This window comes from Etheostoma spectabile, unplaced genomic scaffold (genome assembly GCF_008692095.1).
Source record: "Etheostoma spectabile isolate EspeVRDwgs_2016 unplaced genomic scaffold, UIUC_Espe_1.0 scaffold00006765, whole genome shotgun sequence".
NCBI lineage: Eukaryota > Metazoa > Chordata > Actinopteri > Perciformes > Percidae > Etheostoma > Etheostoma spectabile.
This window is the reverse complement of record NW_022603421.1, coordinates 81,361-102,167: the sequence shown is the minus strand read 5'-3', so window position 1 is coordinate 102,167 and position 20,807 is coordinate 81,361. Positions and strand designations below refer to the sequence as shown.

General features: G+C 39.8%; 6 non-coding genes across 6 annotated transcripts; 3 read left to right on the top strand and 3 right to left on the bottom strand.

Annotated features, from left to right (window-relative positions):
• Nucleotides 1-978: 978 nt before the first annotated feature.
• Nucleotides 979-1,061, bottom strand: trnal-cag (transfer RNA leucine (anticodon CAG)). Its single transcript has one exon. It is a non-coding gene; the product is annotated as a tRNA-Leu (tRNA).
• Nucleotides 1,062-5,550: 4,489 nt separating this feature from the next.
• trnat-cgu (transfer RNA threonine (anticodon CGU)) lies at nucleotides 5,551-5,622 on the bottom strand. The gene has a single exon. It is a non-coding gene; the product is annotated as a tRNA-Thr (tRNA).
• A 2,225-nt stretch (nucleotides 5,623-7,847) lies between these two features.
• On the top strand, nucleotides 7,848-7,919 carry trnae-uuc (transfer RNA glutamic acid (anticodon UUC)). The gene has a single exon. It is a non-coding gene; the product is annotated as a tRNA-Glu (tRNA).
• Nucleotides 7,920-11,014: 3,095 nt separating this feature from the next.
• Nucleotides 11,015-11,131, top strand: LOC116678243 (U5 spliceosomal RNA). Its single transcript, XR_004329203.1, has one exon. It is a non-coding gene; the product is annotated as a U5 spliceosomal RNA (small nuclear RNA).
• Nucleotides 11,132-11,371: 240 nt separating this feature from the next.
• On the top strand, nucleotides 11,372-11,459 carry trnay-gua (transfer RNA tyrosine (anticodon GUA)). The gene is given in 2 exon segments: nucleotides 11,372-11,408; nucleotides 11,424-11,459. It is a non-coding gene; the product is annotated as a tRNA-Tyr (tRNA).
• Nucleotides 11,460-13,857: 2,398 nt separating this feature from the next.
• On the bottom strand, nucleotides 13,858-13,929 carry trnaq-cug (transfer RNA glutamine (anticodon CUG)). The gene has a single exon. It is a non-coding gene; the product is annotated as a tRNA-Gln (tRNA).
• Nucleotides 13,930-20,807: the final 6,878 nt, after the last annotated feature.

Here is a 20,807-nt window from a genome sequence, read left to right as displayed (position 1 = left end):
CTTATTATGAATAATTAATATGAAAATCATTGGTTAAATGTAAATTTCCATTACAAGTTACTGTTTGAAAAAATGAAAAGAATTGTTATTGAGATAGAGGCAGATGAAGTGTTTATGACCCATCAATGATGACAAAAGGACACATCCGCTGTCGGGGGTCTGATTTAAAGGAAATGGTACTCTTTAAAAGTGTTGGGGTTTAGCATTAAACTAATGAGGAAGAATTTGACAAATCTAAATCAACTAAAAACAAGTCCAGGAACTTATTCTTTTAAATATTTCACCTGAATCTTTCAAGTCCTGACCATTCCCTGACCGGGAATTGAACCCGGGCCACAGCAGTGAGAGCACCCAATCCTAGCCACTAGACCATCAGGGAGTCACATTTGTTAAAATTTATCTTTGTAGATGTGAGTTTCCTTTTCACTTACTGGAATGACTCATATTGTTTTAGAAGAGGAATGGCGCCTGGCTAGAGCTTCAAAAGGCAGGACATGACAGATTACACATCTGTCACATAGTCAGTTTGTATTCTTAAATACCAAGTCTCTTGCTGTTCCTTGACTAGTTGGCCCCCCCTGCTTTGCATCGCTCCAGGTAAGTAGAAAGCAATCTGTTATGCACCTTTGCATTGCACTAAAATGTCCACATTTGGACCAGAATCCAACAATACTATTATTTGACACTCACATACTGTAAGTCATTTAGTTAGCTAAGCGTTCAGAGGATGTGGGAAAAAGCAAGTCAAGAACAGGTTTTGAAGGACTTGACACAGACAGTGAATACAGCAGTAGATATGTCTACTGTGTACAAACACATGGTAACTTTACATGTGTTGACAATGAAGATGTTCACAAAACACTTTACTAACAATTGCGTTTTACACGCACATTCATGTCCTCCTTAATATAAAGTACTGCTAAGTTCTTTATTCCCAATATCATGTCTCAGACATTAGTTCCAGATGAAAATGCTGGTTGTCAGAAGTGGGATTTGAACCCACGCCTCCAGTGGAGACTGCGACCTGAACGCAGTGCCTTGGACCACTCGGCCATCCTGACTGATTCAGCATGTGTCCAGTTGGACATGTCTCAAAAATTATAATATAGTAAATTAAACATGTCATGATATAGTAGGTTCTCAGTCATCCATGTCATAGTTAACAAGGGAAGGTTTCTCAACTGTCAGCCCAAATATATGGGCGTTCATGGAGACATGGAAGAAAGTCACCAGGGTGACAATGTGCTTGACAATGGCAATACATTGCATGGGATGTGAAGGCAATGTGCAATACAGGCCAAATCCTATGGTGGGAATCAAGATCCATCAATGTTTCTGTCCACAATGTCCACCTGAATCCAGAAATGTCCCTGCCAGATGGGAAATAGACTGACAATTGGGTCAACATTGTGCAATTATCTTCAAAATGTCCAACTGAGTCCACAAATATACCTGACAGATGGGAAATAAACTGATAACTGTCTTCATGGACTTTTTATGACTTTTTATGAAATTTTTTGACATCTTATACTATGCCTTTTTATGACATTTTATGAATTTTTGTCATACTATACTATGACTTTTTATGATTTTTTTGTTATACTAAACGGACTTTTAATGACATTTTATGAATTTTTGTCATACTAAACTTTGACGTTTATGAATTTTTGACATGTTATACTCTGACTTTTTATGAATTTTTTACATACTATAGTCTGACTTTTCATTACATTTTATGAATATTTCTTTTATACTATACAAAAAATCATGAAAGTCATAGTATAACGTGTCAAAAATTCATAAAAGTCATAGTATAATATGACAAATATTCAAACAAAGTCATAGTATATTTAATGACATTTAATGAATTTTTGTCATAATATACTATGACTTTAATGAATTTTTTGACATACTAAACTATGCCTTTTATGAATTTTCGACACGTTCTACTATGACTTTTTATGACTTTTTTTGACATACTATACTATGTCTTTTTATGAATATTTCGACATACTATACTATGACTTTTATGAATATTTTGACGTACTATACTATGAGTTACTACGAGGCTTTGAAAACTAAAATTAATTTGTAGATGAAAATATATTTCAAACTGAATCATTGTTTTTTTTGACACACACACACACGCACACGCACACACACACACACACACTTTATGAATAAACCTCAGATAGTTCAACCTGTTTTATTAGGAAGTTGTTTTACACTCTTTCAAAATAAAACATTCATGCAACAAAACTTAAATAAGGTGCTCGGGTTTTAAAATGGACGCAAACAGAAAAATAAAAACAAAACTGAGTTCTTCTGTTTTCCAACAAGAAATAAGGACGAATAAAAGGATCTGTCTCTGTCTTCGTAATTTTGGGTTGGTCCTCTGATCTGTCCCTGTCTTCACCAGACGGATCTGTCCCCATCTTCTCCTGGCAGACAGATTTATTATTTTAGTTTAATTACTAGGAATCAAAGTCTCCGTGTGTTGGTCCTTTGATCTGTCCCCGTATTCTCCCTCTGATCTGTCCCTGTCTCCTCCCTCTGATCTGTCCCCGTCTTCTCCCTCTGATATGTCCCCGTTTTTTCCCTCTGATATGTCCCTGTCTTTTCCCTCTGATATGTCCCCGTCTTCTCCCACGGATCTGTCCCTGTCTTCTCCCTCTGATATGTCCCCGTCTTTTCCCTTTGATCTGTCCCCGTCTTTTCCCTATGATCTGTCGCCATCTTCTCCCTCTGATCTGTCCCCGTCTTCTGCCACCGATCTGTCCTTGTCTTCTCCCTCTGATTTTCCTTCTTAAATCTTCGTGGGTTCTTCCCAAAATTTGTAAAGCTTTTTTTTTTTACACGTCACTTTTCACATTTGCACAAGGAAACTCACATCTACAAAGATTAATTGGATAGAAGAGACTCCCTGATGGTCTAGTGGCTAGGATTCGGCGCTCTCACCGCCACGGCCTGGGTTCAATTCCCGGTCAGGGAATGGTCAGGACTTGACAGATACCGGTATAACATTAGAAAGAGTAAGTTTCTGGACATGTTTTTGGTTAACCCTCTGAGCCCGAGACACTCGCCCACGAGTAAAAAAGTACCTCTGATTCATAGTTTAATAACTTTTGAACCATACAAGCGATTTACTCACTTTTGGTTTCGTTTACATCCTGACATTTTCAGGTTTACGGAGGTCTTTTCCCTGTCTTTCTAGCCTCTACAGGGGGTTTTCTATCCAGCCTGGAACTTCAGCCTCTTTGGGCTTTAAATCCATACTGCTATATCCAAGATTGATCAACTTTATGTCCATAATTCAAAACGTTTTGGCTCATTTCTGCCGCTGACTCGCTCCTCCGCGTCTGCCCTTTCTCTCCCGTCTACTGTTTCAGGAAGTACATGCCCATATATGGGAGATAAAGTCACCCCTCTTGTATGGAAGGCCAGAGGGGACAAAAATGCCTATATACTCTATGGAAGGCCAAATAATGCACTATTTAGACACATATTTGCTTGTATAACATTGCTTATCATTGATTATCTTTAAGGCCCTTCAACCATTTTTAACATGCAAGTGACCTCACTGCAACCCAAATATTCTAATAGCCCAGTTTGTCCTAAAAAAAATGATGTTCATATCTTTACTGTAGACAACAGGGTTGATGTTTTACAAGTGTTTTTATCAAATAAATTCAAAAATAATTCCAGACGGAAATTAAACTTTAAAAATTGCCTCAGGGCCCCCAGGGTTAATTTAGATTTGTCAGATTCTTCCTCATTAGTTTAACGCTAGAACCATAACACTTTTAAAGAATACCATTTCCTTTAAATCAGACTCTGCTGAAACTGGTCCCGGATTGGAAACCGGGCAGAGAACATGTTTGTTTTTTATTTTAATTTTGAACACTGAGTGAGACAATTAAATGGTTCAGTTGAGTCACCAGTGAGCCGGACAACATTTGGCACTATGTCAGCAAGAAGAAACAACATAGATAGAGAAAGAGTACAGGTTTCATCGTCTTCACTCATGCACATACATGTTTTAATTCAAATGTTTAGATAACTCTTTTAGCCTCATTTGTTGTTTTTGTGGATTCCTGGATCCTGAGGTAGGTGATCCTACGTGACGGTAAAGCTCTCTTTGACAGCAGGAACATGCTCAATGCTTATGTAAAGGTTTTGTCTTTCTTGGACTATATTTCATTTAATGCTGTTTTCCTATAACAACGCATATCTGTTGTTATATTTAGGCCACGTAGCCACACTACTCCAGCATTTCTGCAACACCTACACAAAGACATCTGGAAACGTTACTCACAAAGCTTAGGTTTGAAAAAGGGTTGAGTTGTAGTCTGTACAGACAGACGGGTAGTTTTGCTGACCTCCCTATAGAAATGTTTAAAAAGAATATTCTCCCTTGTTACTGGTTGAACAATGCTGAAATGTTTTCTAAGTCATTCTTATTACCCTAACTTTAACATTGACTTGACTGTTGAATTCAGTAAGTGCTACTTGTTGGGGCAGTTGAACATGACAATGCTACAGACTAACTGAAGATGGATGTCATTGTAATCACATTCAGATCATCTCAAATGGAGACACTGATGATTATTGGGATCATAAGGGCTTCTCTTTGGGGTTGTCCCGGTAGTGAGTTCATCATCAGACATAGCTCTGAACAAATGCAGAAACAAGTAGGAAGTAAGCAGAAAGGTTATTTGCCCAACCGGATTTGTTAAAACAAACATCTCAAACATCTCTGTTACAAAATAGCTCTTGTACAAATAAGGGAGCATATCAATCAATCAAACTTCATCCACAACTATCCACAGACTAGGATTTGCACTTTGTCCATGTCTGGTATTACTAACCAATTGAAATGTTTATGAACATTCATGCAAACAGGTATAGGACTGTGTTTCAGGTTGTCGTGGCCGAGTGGTTAAGGCTATGGACTAGAAATCCATCGCGGTCTCCCCGCGCAGGTTCGAATCCTGCTGACAACGAAAGGCGTTCTTTAAGAATGGTAGAAAACCAACAACATATGACAATATACCAAATTGCAGATGTACCTTCATGAATAATATTGTGTTATCTCATAACTACTGGAAGCCACCAGCCTCCACCAATGTATTTCTTAGCATTTTTTTCAGTCTGTGTTACAAGATTTGCAGTAAACGTTGTATTGTCCAGCAGAAAGGCAACAGATATGTTACTTTTTGACTATGATTTATATCATCAGTGCAAGCATTTACCCCAGGTTTGATTTCCAGCCACCACAGTTGTATTTACAGGTTTTACTTTACTTTAAGCGTACATGTTTCTATTTACAGTATTTATTAACTGTAGTGTAATGTATTTATGGTTTTATGCTCCAGTTTTAATGGGTGTTACAGCAGGTATGAGCACTGTAGTTTCTATTTTTATGGAAGAAATCAACTTGGCAAACTATTAAGTTAACTCTTCGGCCGGCGGAGACATTTCACTTCAGACACTAGCAGCATCAGACGCTATGTTAAACATCAACAGACTGCTGGTACAAAGTATAGGGATTAGCAGAGGATGGTTTCGATCCATCGACCTCTGGGTTACGGGCCCAGCACGCTTCCGCTGCGCCACTCTGCTCTGCTGTGCATGCTCAGGGGCTGGACAAACAAGCCGAAATATGTCGGTCAAAGGCAGAAAGGAACTGTTCACTTGTGGCCATTAACGACAAAAAGACAAACCTGAAGAATAAAAAAAAATATTTTGCATTGTCATGTTTCCTGTATTGAGTATCATTGTCAAACATAACACCATACCTTTTGACAGCGATAAGTACCCCACTAACACAGAACGTTTAGAGAACGTTAGTTTTTGGTTCTCTAAAGGTTAGTTCGAACCAAACCAAAAACTAATGTTTAGGGAACGTTCCCTCCTTGTTATAACATTCCCTAAACGTTAAGAGAACCAACACACTGTAACTGCGGTTGCGCCGTACCTTCACACAACTTTCCCGTTTGGTTGGTTTTGGTTTTTAATAAAGTATTGGCCGTTTTTAATAAAGTATTGGCTCTTTCCTTGCAAAGGTTTTTTTACAATAACATTAACAAGCATACCATTAGTTACGGTGCCTGTGTTTGTCACAATGTGGAGAGCTGGTCTAAGGTGCTGTATTAAGGCTCCACTGTCTCTGGTGGGTTCAAATCCCACCACTGCCATTTGCATATACATAGCTGGAAGCCAACTAATGTGATGTCATTTGGCCTGAACTTGGTGAAGTAACTAGAATCATCCATCAATCACCTTGCTGAGATTGTTCCTTGTTGACCTGAGGTTCAACAATTGGTGAAACCTTCCTTTCTAGCACTTTGGAGTAGAAAATCAACAAATAATTGTGATAATCTCCATAATTATCAAAATAACCATGATTATCAATTTGGCGATTATTGTGCCGCCCAAAGAGATCTAATGTTTTATCAAACCAGGTTGGGCAAGTAACCTTTCTGCTGACTTCTTGTAAAAAAAGCAAGTAACATCACTCAAAGAAAGCTGCTGCGATGGCTGGGAATCAAACCCAGATCAACTGCTTGGAAGGCAGCTATGCTCACCACTATACCACCATCACTGGACGATGCAATGTTCACTTCAAATCTTGTAATACATCTGGGCATTGAGACTGAAAGTGCGCTCTATCACTGAAAGCACCTCCGGGGGGGGGGGGGGGGGGGTCCTGTGTTATCACATTCACAAGAATGGGAAGTGCATGTGTATGTGCTAGCTCCCTTCAATAGCTCAGTTGGTAGAGCGGAGGACTGTAGAGGTGGACTGATTCTGATGTAGAGATGGACAGATGACCCAAAAGCCTAATACTTCTCTTTTTTTTGTTAACATATAATACTTGTACTTGGCAAAAGTGCTTTATCCGTACCGGATACTCGTTTCAGCCGAGTGTCCGGCTCTCACATTTAATTCTCCAATTCTTTTGCACTATTGCACTTGTGGTTTTGATTGTTAAGATGGTTTTCATGCACAGGTCCTCTTCTGTTTACCAGAATCTGTATTACAATCTCGTAGCCCTACGTGTAGGTGTACCCATATGTAATGTTAATGTTGTATATGGCTTCAAAACCTGGTGGTGGCTGGAAATCAAAACACTGCTATTGTATAAATCAAAGTTGAAAAGTAACATCACTCAAAGAAAGCTACTGCGATGGCTGGGAATCCAACACCGGTCATTTGCTTGGACATTAGCAATGGTCACTATTATACCACCATCACTGGACAATGCAATGTTGACTGCAAATCTTGCAACACATCTGGTCATTGAGACTGATTTTTGCATTAAGTACCATAAACACAAGGAGGTCACTACAACCCACAACACTGTGCTATACAAAAATGATTTGTTGGGATTTTTGTGTGCCTTCAATATCACACATGTGGATATTATGAAAGAAAGTGCCAAGCAAACATTAGCAACACTTTGAAAGGTTCCATGGTGTAATGGTTAGCACTCTGGGCTCTGAATCCAGCGATCTGAGTTCAAATCACAGTGGAACCTTTCTTTTTAAGCCACAGCACAGGTGAAAAAGATCAACCTTTCAACGTTCCACATCTAGTTTAAAGTGAGCTTACAGGTTCAAAATGGAGCTGGACACAGAGGAGGATTCCTCCCTAACGGCCGCTCTGCTCTGCTCCGTGCCCCCGCTGTACGGTAATAGTTAAAGCAGATAAAAACCTAAAGAACACTCAAAAGCTTCCAGATAAAACTTACTTAAGAAGCTTCTTAATTCAAGTTCAAGAGAAGGCCTGTTTCCAACCAGATTATGAATTGATTCATGAAATTCCTGTTATTAATGTGTCATCAGTTCCATATGGTCTAGCGGTTAGGATTCCTGGTTTTCACCCAGGTGGCCCGGGTTCAACTCCCGGTATGGGAATCGGTATCTAGCCGATGAAGGTCTGCAGCAAGTTCTGTAACATCTGTGTCATTCGTCCTGTATTAAATGAAAGCTGTATGTACTCTATGCCTGATATGCATTTCCCCAAACCTAGCTCATGTAACGATAATAAATATACATAATATATGTCTCTATGATCAAACATTGTAAAACTTTAACTAGACATGGTGGTGGACAAAAGGTGAAAACCTGAATCCTGACTGCCAGACCGGACTTCTTGCAGTGTTTTATCAACAAGTGATGTATGTCTTTATGTGCCCTGTTCCTGGCATATCTATGGATGTATTCATAAAATCACTGTTGTTATTATTCAACGTGTCAGTCCCATATGGTCTAGCAGTCTGGATTCTGCCTAAATAACCTTTACAGACATTCTTAAGGAGTCCTCTGGAGACTACAATCAGTACATCTGAGAAAGCTTTCAGTTAGTTTGATTTTACATTAATTTGGCCTAAGTGGTGTCCAAAAGGTCTTGGTTGCTGCTCTTAAAGACTTCTAATAGTAAGGAAAACCCTGGTTTTCACCCAGGTGGCCCTGGTTCAACTCCCGGTATAAGAATTGGTTTTTAGCTGGTGAAAGTCTGCAGAAAGATCTGTACGATCTCTGACATTGGTCCTGTATTAAATCAGAGCTGTAGTTACGTACGTAAAAAGGCAAAAAAGTGGAAGATTAACTCAAGAAGTGTTTAATAAAGATGAGCAAGTACAGCTGTATCTGTATCTGTTAACCATGTGAATTATCTGCATCTGTATCTGGCGGGGCCAAACCCGGAAGTGGAAAGGATTTAGGCTGAATCCCATTTCTCCCCCTTACCCCTCACCCCTTGGCCCTTGAAACCAAGGGGTGAGGGGTAGGGGTGAATACATACCCCTATGAAATGGGACACCACTTGGTTACATCACCATACAGTATTTGTCACAAACTTCCAAGATGTCGTCTCTGTCTGTTGGTTGTGTGGGTTTTGACAACAGTGTCATCTCCGTTTATATATTTATATATTTTATAGTTATTTTATGTTCACTTTGGTGATGCAGAGGCAGATGTTCATATCTGTGTAGTACTTAGGTCTGTTTACAATCTGTATACAAATGTTTCATTTATACATACATATACACCCTGTATACATGGTGTGTTGTATATCTGTTTCAGTTATCACCGTTTTGAATGTCATTGATGTTTACAAAAACATTTTGTTAACAAAAATCTGTCTTTATTGCTGATAAATTGAACATAACAGGCAAAAACATTACATAAAATTATGTTACAGAACCATTATCAACTATTAGAACCATAACTAACATGTCACACACATAAAAAGGCACTCATGTGTGTAAAACTAAAAAAATACACACAAGACCACAAACAAACAAATTAACTACAGCTGTTCTGATATTCCTGACAAGTCTGAAGCCTGTTGGCCAGTAACCCCCCCCCCCACACATTTCATCAGTGTCCCGTATCAAAACCAACAATATACAAGTGCATGAAGAGGAATTAATTACAAATTATTACAATAACACAGTACCAATACAATAATGAATGGGTACAACATGAACACATGATTTAAGAAACTTCTGCTCGCTTTCAGCCCCAAAGTGGATCAGCTGCTGTTTCCTCCTGTTTCTAGTAAGCTCGCGTCCTCCCTTGATTTTGTAATTCACTGTCTATGGTTCCAAGGGCCATACACCCCTTACCCCTTGTTCAAAAAGAGTATTGGGACAGCACTAGGTTTCACGTGAACGCGCAAAACCAAGGGGAAGGGGTGAGATAGAGAAATGAGATTCAGCCCAAGACCTCCTGGAACACAAACTAAGTGGTATGCCCCCTTTTTAATACCTCAGAGTATCAGACAACACAACAAGCACTTTAAATGTACATGATTTACAGTTTCTACTTTACTATTTTTCTATTTACAGTATTGTACTGTAGTATATTTATTGTTTTGTGTTTATGCTGCAGTTTTTATGGGTGTTAGATCAGGTTTGAGTGCTGTAATTTCATTTTTTATGGATGAAATAACCTAACATACCATTATGGACAACCAATGCATCTCTCAGCATTTATTTTCAGTTTGTGTTACAAGATTTGCAGTGAACGTTGTATTGTCCAGCAGAAAGGCAACAGTAGTGTGTTACTTTTCATCTATAATTTATACCATAGGTTTTGAAGCCATATACAACATTCCCATTACATGTTTTACCACAGTTTCTTCTTTTATTCAGTGATATTTATATCTCCTTGCGGGAGTCATCCCAAAAGGATTAATAAAGATAAGTTTAAGTATATCTCAGAAAACAATCCAAAAAAACATGAAAATCTTCCGGGGATGTAGCTCAGTGGTCTTTTATACCTCAGGCTATCAGAAAGCCCAACAAGCACTTTAAATGTACATGTTTTACAGTTTCACTGTATTTATGTACTTGTACTGTAGTGTAGTATATGGCATCAAACTCCAGTTTGTTACGTATCTGTACTGTAGTGCAGTTTATTTATTTTGTAATGCTCCAGTTTTTTTTCCAGTGTTACAGCAGGTATGAGTACTGTAGTTTCCATATTTATGGATGAAAATCAACTTGTCATGCAATTAAGTTTACTCTTCAGCAGGTGGAAACATTTCACTTCAGACACTTGTAGCAACAGATGCTTTGTTAAACATGGAAATAGACTTCAGACTGCTGATACAAAGCATAGGAAATAGCAGAGGATGGTTTTGATCCATCGACCTCTGGGTTATGGGCCCAGCACGCTTCCGCTGCGCCACTCTGCTCGGGAAACCTGTCCCAACCAAGGATCCAACAACTTAAGGGTTGCAAAGTTAAACATTTGGTAGACCTTGCAACTATCTTTTATGTGAGCTTCCTGATTACTCACACATTGAATATTGACATGTAACACTTGTGATTGGCTGGTGTTTTAAAAACAGGGCATTGTGAGTACAGTTATAAACATCAGTAAGTAGTCTACCAAGTTGCCTCTTATCATTTTAGTTTGGAAAGCGGCACACCAAGTCAGTTTTTGATGGTTTGGACTGGGTCGACTAGGGTTTTCTGCTGCTCTCGAGCAGACAGCTGTACTCACTCTGGTTTCTCTTCATAACACACAAGTCTTTCGCCTTTTACTAAAGACTTCCTTGGAGGGGAACGCCGATGAGTTGAAACTATTTTTGGTGGGCTTTGGTGTTAGGCTGAGCCTTTTGTACTTGTGAAAAACAAATATGCTGTCCTTAACTAGACTCAGATTATTAACAGCAGCTAAATAATAGAAGCAAGACCCTCGCCAATTTTCATGGGCCGTGGACAGCGACTGAGACGACAGGACTCCCCCTGGCTGAAATATGGCAAGAATCTCTCTTCTGGGTGGGATACTTGTCAAGTGATCTACGAGTTTATGTGAATGTTTTTGTTTCCCTCCATGGGATGCTATATTTGCTCCCTTCGATAGCTCAGTTGGTAGAGTGGAGGACTGTAGAGGCATAAAGTTGAAATCCTTAGGTCGCTGGTTCAAATCCGGCTCGAAGGAGCAGGCTTTTCCAGAGTTTTCCTTCGGGGTTCTATAAAGTATTTCTGATTCTGATGTAGAGATGGACAGGCGACCCAAAAGCATAATACTTCTTGTCGAGACAAAAAAAAAGAGGTGGGGGAGGTAGACTTAAAGAACCTTTTTTCAGGACACCCACATTTTGTCACTCAATATGGCAGAAATCCTGCAAACAGCTACGATGACCGTTTATCTGTGTGGATTTTAAAATCTATCTGTCAACCCGACTTGCCCGTATTGGATGGAATGATGTCAATTTGCACTTTTCATCTGTTATACATAACAACCTGGATGCAACAAAGAACCCTTTTCTCCTGTTTTGTACACAACCCAAAGTTTTACAAAACAAAAGATAACTTTTACCAAAACCCTTTAGTTAAATCACAGTCAGTAACTCTACATGTGTTGACAATAAAGATGCTCACAAAACACTGCTCTTGCAATTGCGTTTCTCGTGCACTTTCATGTCCTCTTATTCCCAATATCATGTCTCAGACATTAGTTTGAGATGAGAACAGCAGTTGTCAGAAGTGGGATTTGAACCCACGCCTCCAGTGGAGACTGCAACCTGAACGCAGCACCTTGGACCGCTCGGCCATGCTGACTGATCCAGCAGAACTTTTAGTAGGACCTGTTTAAAAAGTTATAACATAGTGAAATAAACATGTCATGCTATAGTAGGTTCTCAGTCATCCATGTCATAGTTAACAAGGGAAGGTTTACAGTCTAAACGACGAAGGACATTAAACCTGTAAGCTTACTTTAAATTAGATGTGGAAAGTTGAAAGGTTCCACCAAGACTTGAACTCAGATCACTGGTTTCAGAGTCCAGAGTGCTAACCATTACACCATGGAACCTTCGAGAGTCTTGCAAGGGTTTGCTAGGCAGTTTATTTCATAATATCCACATGTATGATATTGAAGGCACACAACAATCACAATGAAGATGAAAAAGCAACAATTATAGGCTAACTTAAGTCATTTAGTTAGCTAAGCTTTCAGAGGATGTGGGAAAAGCAAGTCAGGAACAGGTTTTAAAGGGCTTGCCACAGACAGTGAATTCAGCAGTAGATATGTCTACTGTGTACAATCACATGGTAACTTTACATCTGTTGACCATAAAGATACTCACAAAACACTTTACTTGCAATTGTGTTTCATGCGCAAATTCATGTCATCTTGAATACAAAGACCTGCTAAGTTCTTTATTCCCAATATCATGTCTCAGACGATAACAATAGTTGTCAGAAGTGGGATTTGAACCCACGCCTCCAGTGGAGACTGCAACCTGAACGCAGCGCCTTGGACCGCTCGGCCATCCTGACTGATCCAGCAGATGTTCAGTAGGACTTTTCTCCAAACTTATAATATAGTGAATTAAACATGTCATGATATAGTAGGTTCTCCGTCATCCCTGTCATAGTTAACAAGAGAAGGTTTCTCAACTGTCAGCCCAAATATATGGAGACATGGAGACATGGAAGAAAGTCACCAGGGTGACAATGTGCTTGACAAAGGCAATACATTGCGTGGGATGTGAAGGGAATGTGCAATACAGGACAAATCCTATGGTGGGAATCAAGATCCACCAATGTATCTGTCAACAATGTCCACCTGAATCCAGAAATGTCCCTGCCAGATAGAATATAGACTGAAAATTGGATGAACATTGTGCAATTATCTTCAAAATGTCCAACTGAGTCCACAAATACACCTGCCAGATGGGAAATAAACTGATAACTGTCTTCATGGTCTAAACGTGTCAAATATTGCCGTACAATGTCCACATTGAGTCCAGATGTGTTGGGTTTGGTTCCTGATCCATGCTATTACCCCAAAAGTTCACAACTAGGCCAAGGGCAACAGGACTTGGTTAAAGGTCCTCCGCAGAAGTTTTGTCTCTCACCCAAGAGACTTCTTTAGTGGTTTTTTTACACAGAAAGGGTTGGACACAGTGCCCACTCCCCCACCTATACCTGACAATTGAAAGCTGTGGGGAAAGGGGGGTTCCAAAGCTAACAGACCATTCAACAAGCAGTTTGGATTAACTATACTGGCCCATTCAGGATGAGCACTGTCTACTCTGACTGCAGCAACACAAGTTCAAATTTCAGTGATACCTAATTTGTATGGTGATTACGAGACTGAATGCAAATTGTGTATCCCCCATGTAACTCAAAGCCTATCACTTCCAGTCAATACTGTCAAATTTGGAGCTTCTTCAAGTTCCATTAACAACCAGGTGACTCCTCAACATGCCCCCACCAACGTACTGTTTACAGTCTAAATGGCCAAGGACATTAAACCTGTAAGCTTACTTTAAACTAGATGTGGAAAGTTGAAAGGTTGATCTTTTTCAACTGTGCTGTGGCTTAAAAACAGGTTCCACTGAGATTTGAACTCAGATCGCTGGATTCAGAGTCCAGAGTGCTAACCATTACACCATGGAACCTTTTGTTACTACCCTTGAGGCTGCAGCCTTGCCATTCGGGTCCCTGGCATTCAGCAATAAATATAACAATTTTTGATCAACCCATATCCATTGCATGCTTAAAATAACATACTGGTTAAAGCCCCGCCCATTTCAAGACAACCTAACCCACTTCCAGGTTAAATCCTGTCCACTTCCGGGTTTGGCCCCGCCAGATACAGATACAGATAATTCATATGGTTAACAGATACAGATACAGCTGTACTTGCTCATCTTTATTAAACATTTCTTGAGTTAATCTTCCACTTTTTTACGTACGTAACTACAGCTCTGATTTAATACAGGACCAATGTCAGAGATCGTACAGATCTTTCTGCAGACTTTCACCAGTTAAATATAAATTCCCATACCGGGAGTTGAACCAGGGCCACCTGGGTGAAAACCAGGGTTTTCATTACTATTAGAAGTCTTTAAGAGCAGCAACCAAGACCTTTTGGACACCACTTAGGCCAAATGAATGTAAAATCAAACTAACTGAAAGCTTTCTCAGATCTACTGATTGTAGTCTCCAGAGGACTCCTTAAGAATGTCTGTAAAGGTTATTTAGGCAGAATCCAGACTGCTAGACCATATGGGACTGACACGTTGAATAATAACTGGGATTTTATGAATGGTGATGAACGGGCGGTAAAAAACTTAACATCGGAACTGTATGACAAATAGAAATGTTGACAGGTTGATTTCTGTTAATAACAAACACAACTATAGTCAATAGAAAAAGAAAATATATATATGAAAAGCCGTTTTGGTTCATCTTTCCACTGTTCCTACAATCTAAAAAACTGGAAACTAAAAGATCTAAATTAAAAGGTTGTTCCTCTCTAAAAGGTCTATCTCTGTAGGGATCCATCCCATAATGTTGTCACACACTTAGAATAATGATCTGAGTCTGTCAGCAGCAACAACACAACCTTTAGTGGATGCTGACTTTACCTTTAAATTAGGAGTTTAAACAGAGACACAACGGGAAGAATAAATCCATCAAATCAAGTCCCCAATAATCAGCATGTGGCCGTGTTTTATTTCAGGTAGTCAGCATGGAGCTGTTCCACATTCCCAGACATTTAAAACAAGTCAATCATTGGCGTTATTCTACGAGTCAGATGAATAAATCAGCTGTTTGCTATTTGAGCTGCTCTGTTTCCTGCTGCTCCGTCATTCTTTAGTGTCCTCTGGAAACAGGTTGCTGTCCTTTATGTCTCTTTTGGATGACATCATCAGTGTCTTTGCTTTAGTCTGAAGAAACTCCAACAGATTTAAAACCACATGCAGTCACAGAAAATACAAACAGGGAATAGAAAATGTCAGACAAATAATATGAAATGAAAAGTCCCCAAAGTAGGAAAATATAATGTTAATCTACCAAACAACAATAACTGGAGAGCATCCAATTAAACATGGCCGACTTCCTGTATGTCGGTAACGAAGAGAGGAACGTTTGGACATATTACAGATTCTTTTTATTTTTATTTAACCTTTATTTAACCAGGAACAATCCCATTGAGCTACAGTAACTCTTCTTCCAGGGAGTCCTGCCAAGACAGGCGGCAATAAGTTTTATAATACATAAAAGACAGGACAATGGTTCCATACTACACCACAAATCTCTATAGATACTACAACACAAACAAGACATTAGACTTAACTTAAGCTAATGTAAACATACAACTTAAAGGGCACCTAGTTAAAAGCAATTACACTGTTCAGGCAGAGTTGACTTTAAAAGGTTTTAAACCGAATTTGACCGAAAGTCCAAATTCAGGCCTTCCACACATTGGTTGTTAAATCATGGACCAAATCGCTGTGTAGTCTCACAATGCTAAAACTTTTTGTGTTCCAACATTTGGAAGTTTTTGATATTTAAAGGGTTCAAAAGTGTGTTCAAAGGTTAAAACTAATAGCCCTAAAGCAGCCATGTCACGTCAAGGCCCAAATGAGAAAGCAGCCCGGAGAAGTACTATACTGAACATTCCTTTTTCTGTTCATCCTAAAGTCCTTAAACATGTATTTTCTAAATTATAGAAAAGATAACATGACCGGTGTTTGCAAGGGTGGCTCAGAGCTGAGGCTCTGCATCCTCCTCTGCATTTTACAATAAAAACCAGGTCATTTTCTCTCATTCGACGTCAGTCATTTTATTTGTTACCACCGTGACTTAGTGGAATGTCTGCAGGCACAAAAAGGTCCTGGAAAAGCAACAATGTAAGCGGTCCACAACGCAGTGAAGTAAGCATTGCTGCAACACATCAGGACAGAGCTTGAGAGGCAGGGAGACAAAAGGCAGATAAGAAACCTGCATTGATGACGAGAAGAAATTTGAGTTTAAGCCAGCCAAAATGGAAGACAGATTGAGATACAACAATGTTCGCATTATTGGACTGAAAAAGACGACCCAGTGGGATTCTTGCAGAAACAGCTACTGGTTTGGATTCCCTCCTTACAGAACCAGACACCAGCAACATGGACAGAGCATACAGAATCAACGGCAAGGGTACAATGATACATACACTGATTTTAAGGTGTCTGAGATACCAGGACCGTCAAGCAGTCCTTCAGGGGTCAGCAGGAAGCTACACTTTAAGCCTGGCTACAGTGCTTTCGCCGTCCAGCAGCACCAGGAATGTATAGGAGTACAGCGTAAATTACATGCTAAAGGTGTCTCAAACTCTCTTATTTATCCAGCCACCCTGAAAGAGACCCGCGGAGGGAGAACGCTCACATTCACTACAGCCCATAATGTGGACATGTTCTGTCAGGAGCTGGATAAAGATGACAATGGGACATCCATGCGAGGCGCTTCCGCAGCTGTGGATTAGTGGAGTCTGGAACACTGTGCAAGGTTGACTCGAGGGCACTGTATGTAAGTTTGGGATCCAAGCTTTAAATGAACATTTAATTAGGATGACTGGTCAATTATAATCTATATTTATCACTCTCACTAGGATGGTTTGCTTTTTCAGTTGTGGACTTTATGGTAAAAAACTAATAATTTTTTGAGAATGTCGGAAACAAACAGTAGGGGGCAGCATTACCCCGTTGCAGCAATAGTCTGCCTAATTCAAAGCAGAAGAATGTGTTTCCTTTGGTAGTGTTTTAATGCAAACACATTATTTTTCCTAATTTTAAATGGTCGTTACTGCCTTCAATGAGGAGAGAAGATCAGAATATAAGAACACAGCTATCAGGGCATGAGGAGGAGGAGGAGGAGGAGGAGGAGGAAACAGCTTGGCTCTGAAACATCTTCACAACGAGGCAGAGTGAATGAGCTGGTGATTTTTAAGGTTTCTACTGTGAGAAAACCTTTTCCCACATTGATCACACCAGTACGGCTTTTCTCCAGTGTGAACACGGCGGTGGCTTTCAAGGTTACCACTCAGAGAAAACCTTTTCCCACATTGATCACAGCTGTACGGCTTCTCTCCAGTGTGAATGCGTTGATGTTTTTTAAGGTTATTCTGTTGTGTGAAAGCTGCCCCACATTGATCACAGCTGTACGGCTTCTCTCCAGTGTGAATGCGTTGATGTTTTTAAGGTTATTCTGTTGTGTGAAAGCTGCCCCACATTGATCACAGTTGTACGGCTTCTCTCCAGTGTGAATGCGTCGATGTATTTTTAGGGTACTCTGTTGTGTGAAAGCTGCTCCACATTGATCACAGCTGTATGGCTTCTCTCCAGTGTGAATGCGTTGATGTCTTTTTAGTTTACTCTGTTGTGTGAAAGCTGCCCAACATTGATCACAGCTGTACGGCTTCTCTCCAGTGTGAATGCGTTGATGTGTTTTTAGGTAACACTGCTTTGTGAAAGCTAACCCACATTGATCACAGCTGTACGGCTTCTCTCCAGTGTGAATGCGTTGATGTGTTTTTAGGTAACACTGCTTTGTGAAAGCTAACCCACATTGATCACAGCTGTACGGCTTCTCTCCAGTGTGACTGTGTTGATGTGTTTTTAGGTTACACTGTTGTGTGAAAGCTGCCCCACATTGATCACAGCTGTACGGCTTCTCTCCAGTGTGACTGCGTTGATGTGTTTTTAGGTAACACTGTTGTGTGAAAACTGCACCACATTGATCACAGCTGTGTAGATTCTCTCCAGTGTGAACTCTCTGATGACTCTTTAAATATCCAGACGTTGAGAAGGATTTCTCGCAGTGCTGACAGTGGTGACGTTTGGGTCCCTCTCCTCTCCGTTTCTATAGCAACAGACAAACAGAGAGAGTTAGTGAACAACCTTCTTTAAACCCTGGATTTTCTCTTACTCAAAATTTTAACTCTTCATTCAATAATTTATGACAAAATGAAGGAAAATATTTCTGACATGTTTTAATGAAAGCAAATGCACTTTTCATGTTCTGAAATATTCAAAATCTTTCAGGCAAACTTTAATGAAACAACTGCAACGCTGTAATGAAACAAGAAAGTGTGGCAGATGATGGTGGACCACCTGAATGCGTAAGCAGTCTACAAATATAATATGAGCACTTTAAAAGTTAGCAGAAGATAATGTTACTCAGGAAATTACTATTAAGATCAAATAAAAAATCTTATCTACAATGCTAGAATATGATGCATAGCCTACGTACCTCCCTCTAACTCTGTCTCTCTCTTGGACTCTGAAATCTAGAAACTATAAAAACAATGAAATTGATCAACTAAATGTCCACTGTATACATGACTGTAAAAAACAACTAAATATAATAGCATAATGTAATAATATATATAAACCATTGAAGTGTCTTCTCCCCTCAACCCAGGAAGGCAGAAGTCTGTCTCACACATTACCACTCAATCATCATAGTACACTTTGACTTTAACATCCTGTATGGCACCACGCCCTCTTCTCTCCCTCAAACCTTTACCATAACCTCACGGGGGGGGGGGACTTCTAGCAACCATAACCTTCTATGTATCAGTGGCCTCCCATTAAAACACTTCCTCAATTGACTGCACACAGCTTCTTTTGCATAGTGGCCAAATATAACTTTAACTGCTGATATTCTATAATCATGTCTACAACAAAAGAAACATCTCAACACAATATGCATTTATGATCATTAAATTAATAAATCAGAGCCTGTGTTGCCTAGTCTAAGTGTAGGACTAACTACCTGTTTTAAAACTGCATCAACAGCTTATAATGTCTCGTTTTTACTTTATTGGCCTACATGAAATAACAAATGAGTTGATATGTTTGATAATTACAATTTACCAACACATGAATTGATCATTGTGAATGATGTGGGATCTTCCAGCTGGTCACCGTACAATGCACCAGAATGCGGGAAATCACGTCTGCAAAATTCAAAAAGGAACCCCAAACCCCCCCCTCCCAGCATAAACTGCCCCACCAAGAATATTTTTCACCAGCCGCCACTGTGATATATTAATATAAACAAAAACCCTTGAGGTGTCCTCGTCCTGTTGCACATGAGTGTACAGTAGTCTCCGCTATACAGTTACTGGTCCAGTGAACTAAGACTATAAATAAGGAGGATTGGACATTAAAGAATTGTAGAATCATCCCAAATTATAGTCCTGGTTTATTGGAAAGAAAACACTGTGTGCTAAGAATGGCAAATACAATGCACATGGAAAAGGGATATACTGTTATTCTCATGAATACAAAAAGAAATAAATGATGTAAAGAGATGTGCTGGTCTCTGGCCAGCCTGCTGCTGTTAGAACCGTTATAGAAACACGTGTAGAGGAAGTTATACATTATTCTTCATCACTGACTCATTTAGCACAGTATCAGCCTTTTCTAATGATCTCAACAACTGTCATACTCTATTCACCAGACTTCTACCAACAATATGACCGGCAGTTTATTAGTCTTCATAGATGCAACGTAACAGCACCGATGACTCATATGGATATTTATTTAAATAATGCTCACAATGTTAAAATAATATCAGGACTTTACTGAACAGCAGAATGCTACAGTTGTATATGATATATTGCTAATAATAATAATAATAATAATAATAATAATAATAATAATAACAATAAGAAGGTAAAAGCACTGCTGAGTGAACAAAGGCTGTTAGCCCGGTCAGGAGCAGGCTAGCTGTTAGCCTTGTTTATACATCCAGAAACCCTGGAAAACCCCGCCTAATCCACTATCTAGGTCTTGTGAACAGGCCTCTTAGTTTAGACTGGTTGTTGTGTCCTGAACACTGACCTGAACATGGCTGGTACCAGAAGCCGGGCCTGCTGCTGGTCCTCTGGGGACCTGGTTGGGCCACTGCTCCGGGTCCTGGTCCTCCTCCATTCCTCTATTGTACTGGATTCCAGCAGATCTCCACTGTGGCAGCTGGACTAACTCTGGATTCTGTTGAGTACAAATCAAAGCAGGCAGAGGTATTCAGATGCTTTCCCTACATCCACAGGGTCTGATACTGGGCTTGGTGTTGGTGTCCACCTAGTCCTGGTCTTCCTGGAGGGGGGTGGGGGGGGGGCCAAACCAACTCAACCAGTTCTACCATAGCTTTGATTGCCCTGCTTCTGCTGCAATGGCCTGCCCAACCCCCATCACCCCTCAAACACACACATACTTCAATCTGTTCATGGTAGTGAGTTTATCAACAGACATAACTTAAGACATATGCAGAGACAGGCTATTTCCCAATTCTTCCCACCACTAGTAAAATGCATTCATCTGGCACCAGAACTACCCAAACACAAGCACTGACTTGAGTTGTGTATGCAGTAAGTGCTACTTGTTGGGGTAGTTTTGCTGACCTCTGAAGTCCAGGATTTCCTCCATAAAGAAATGTTTAAAAGGGATATTCTCCATTACTGGTTGAACAATGCTGAAATGTTTTCTAAGTTATTCTTATT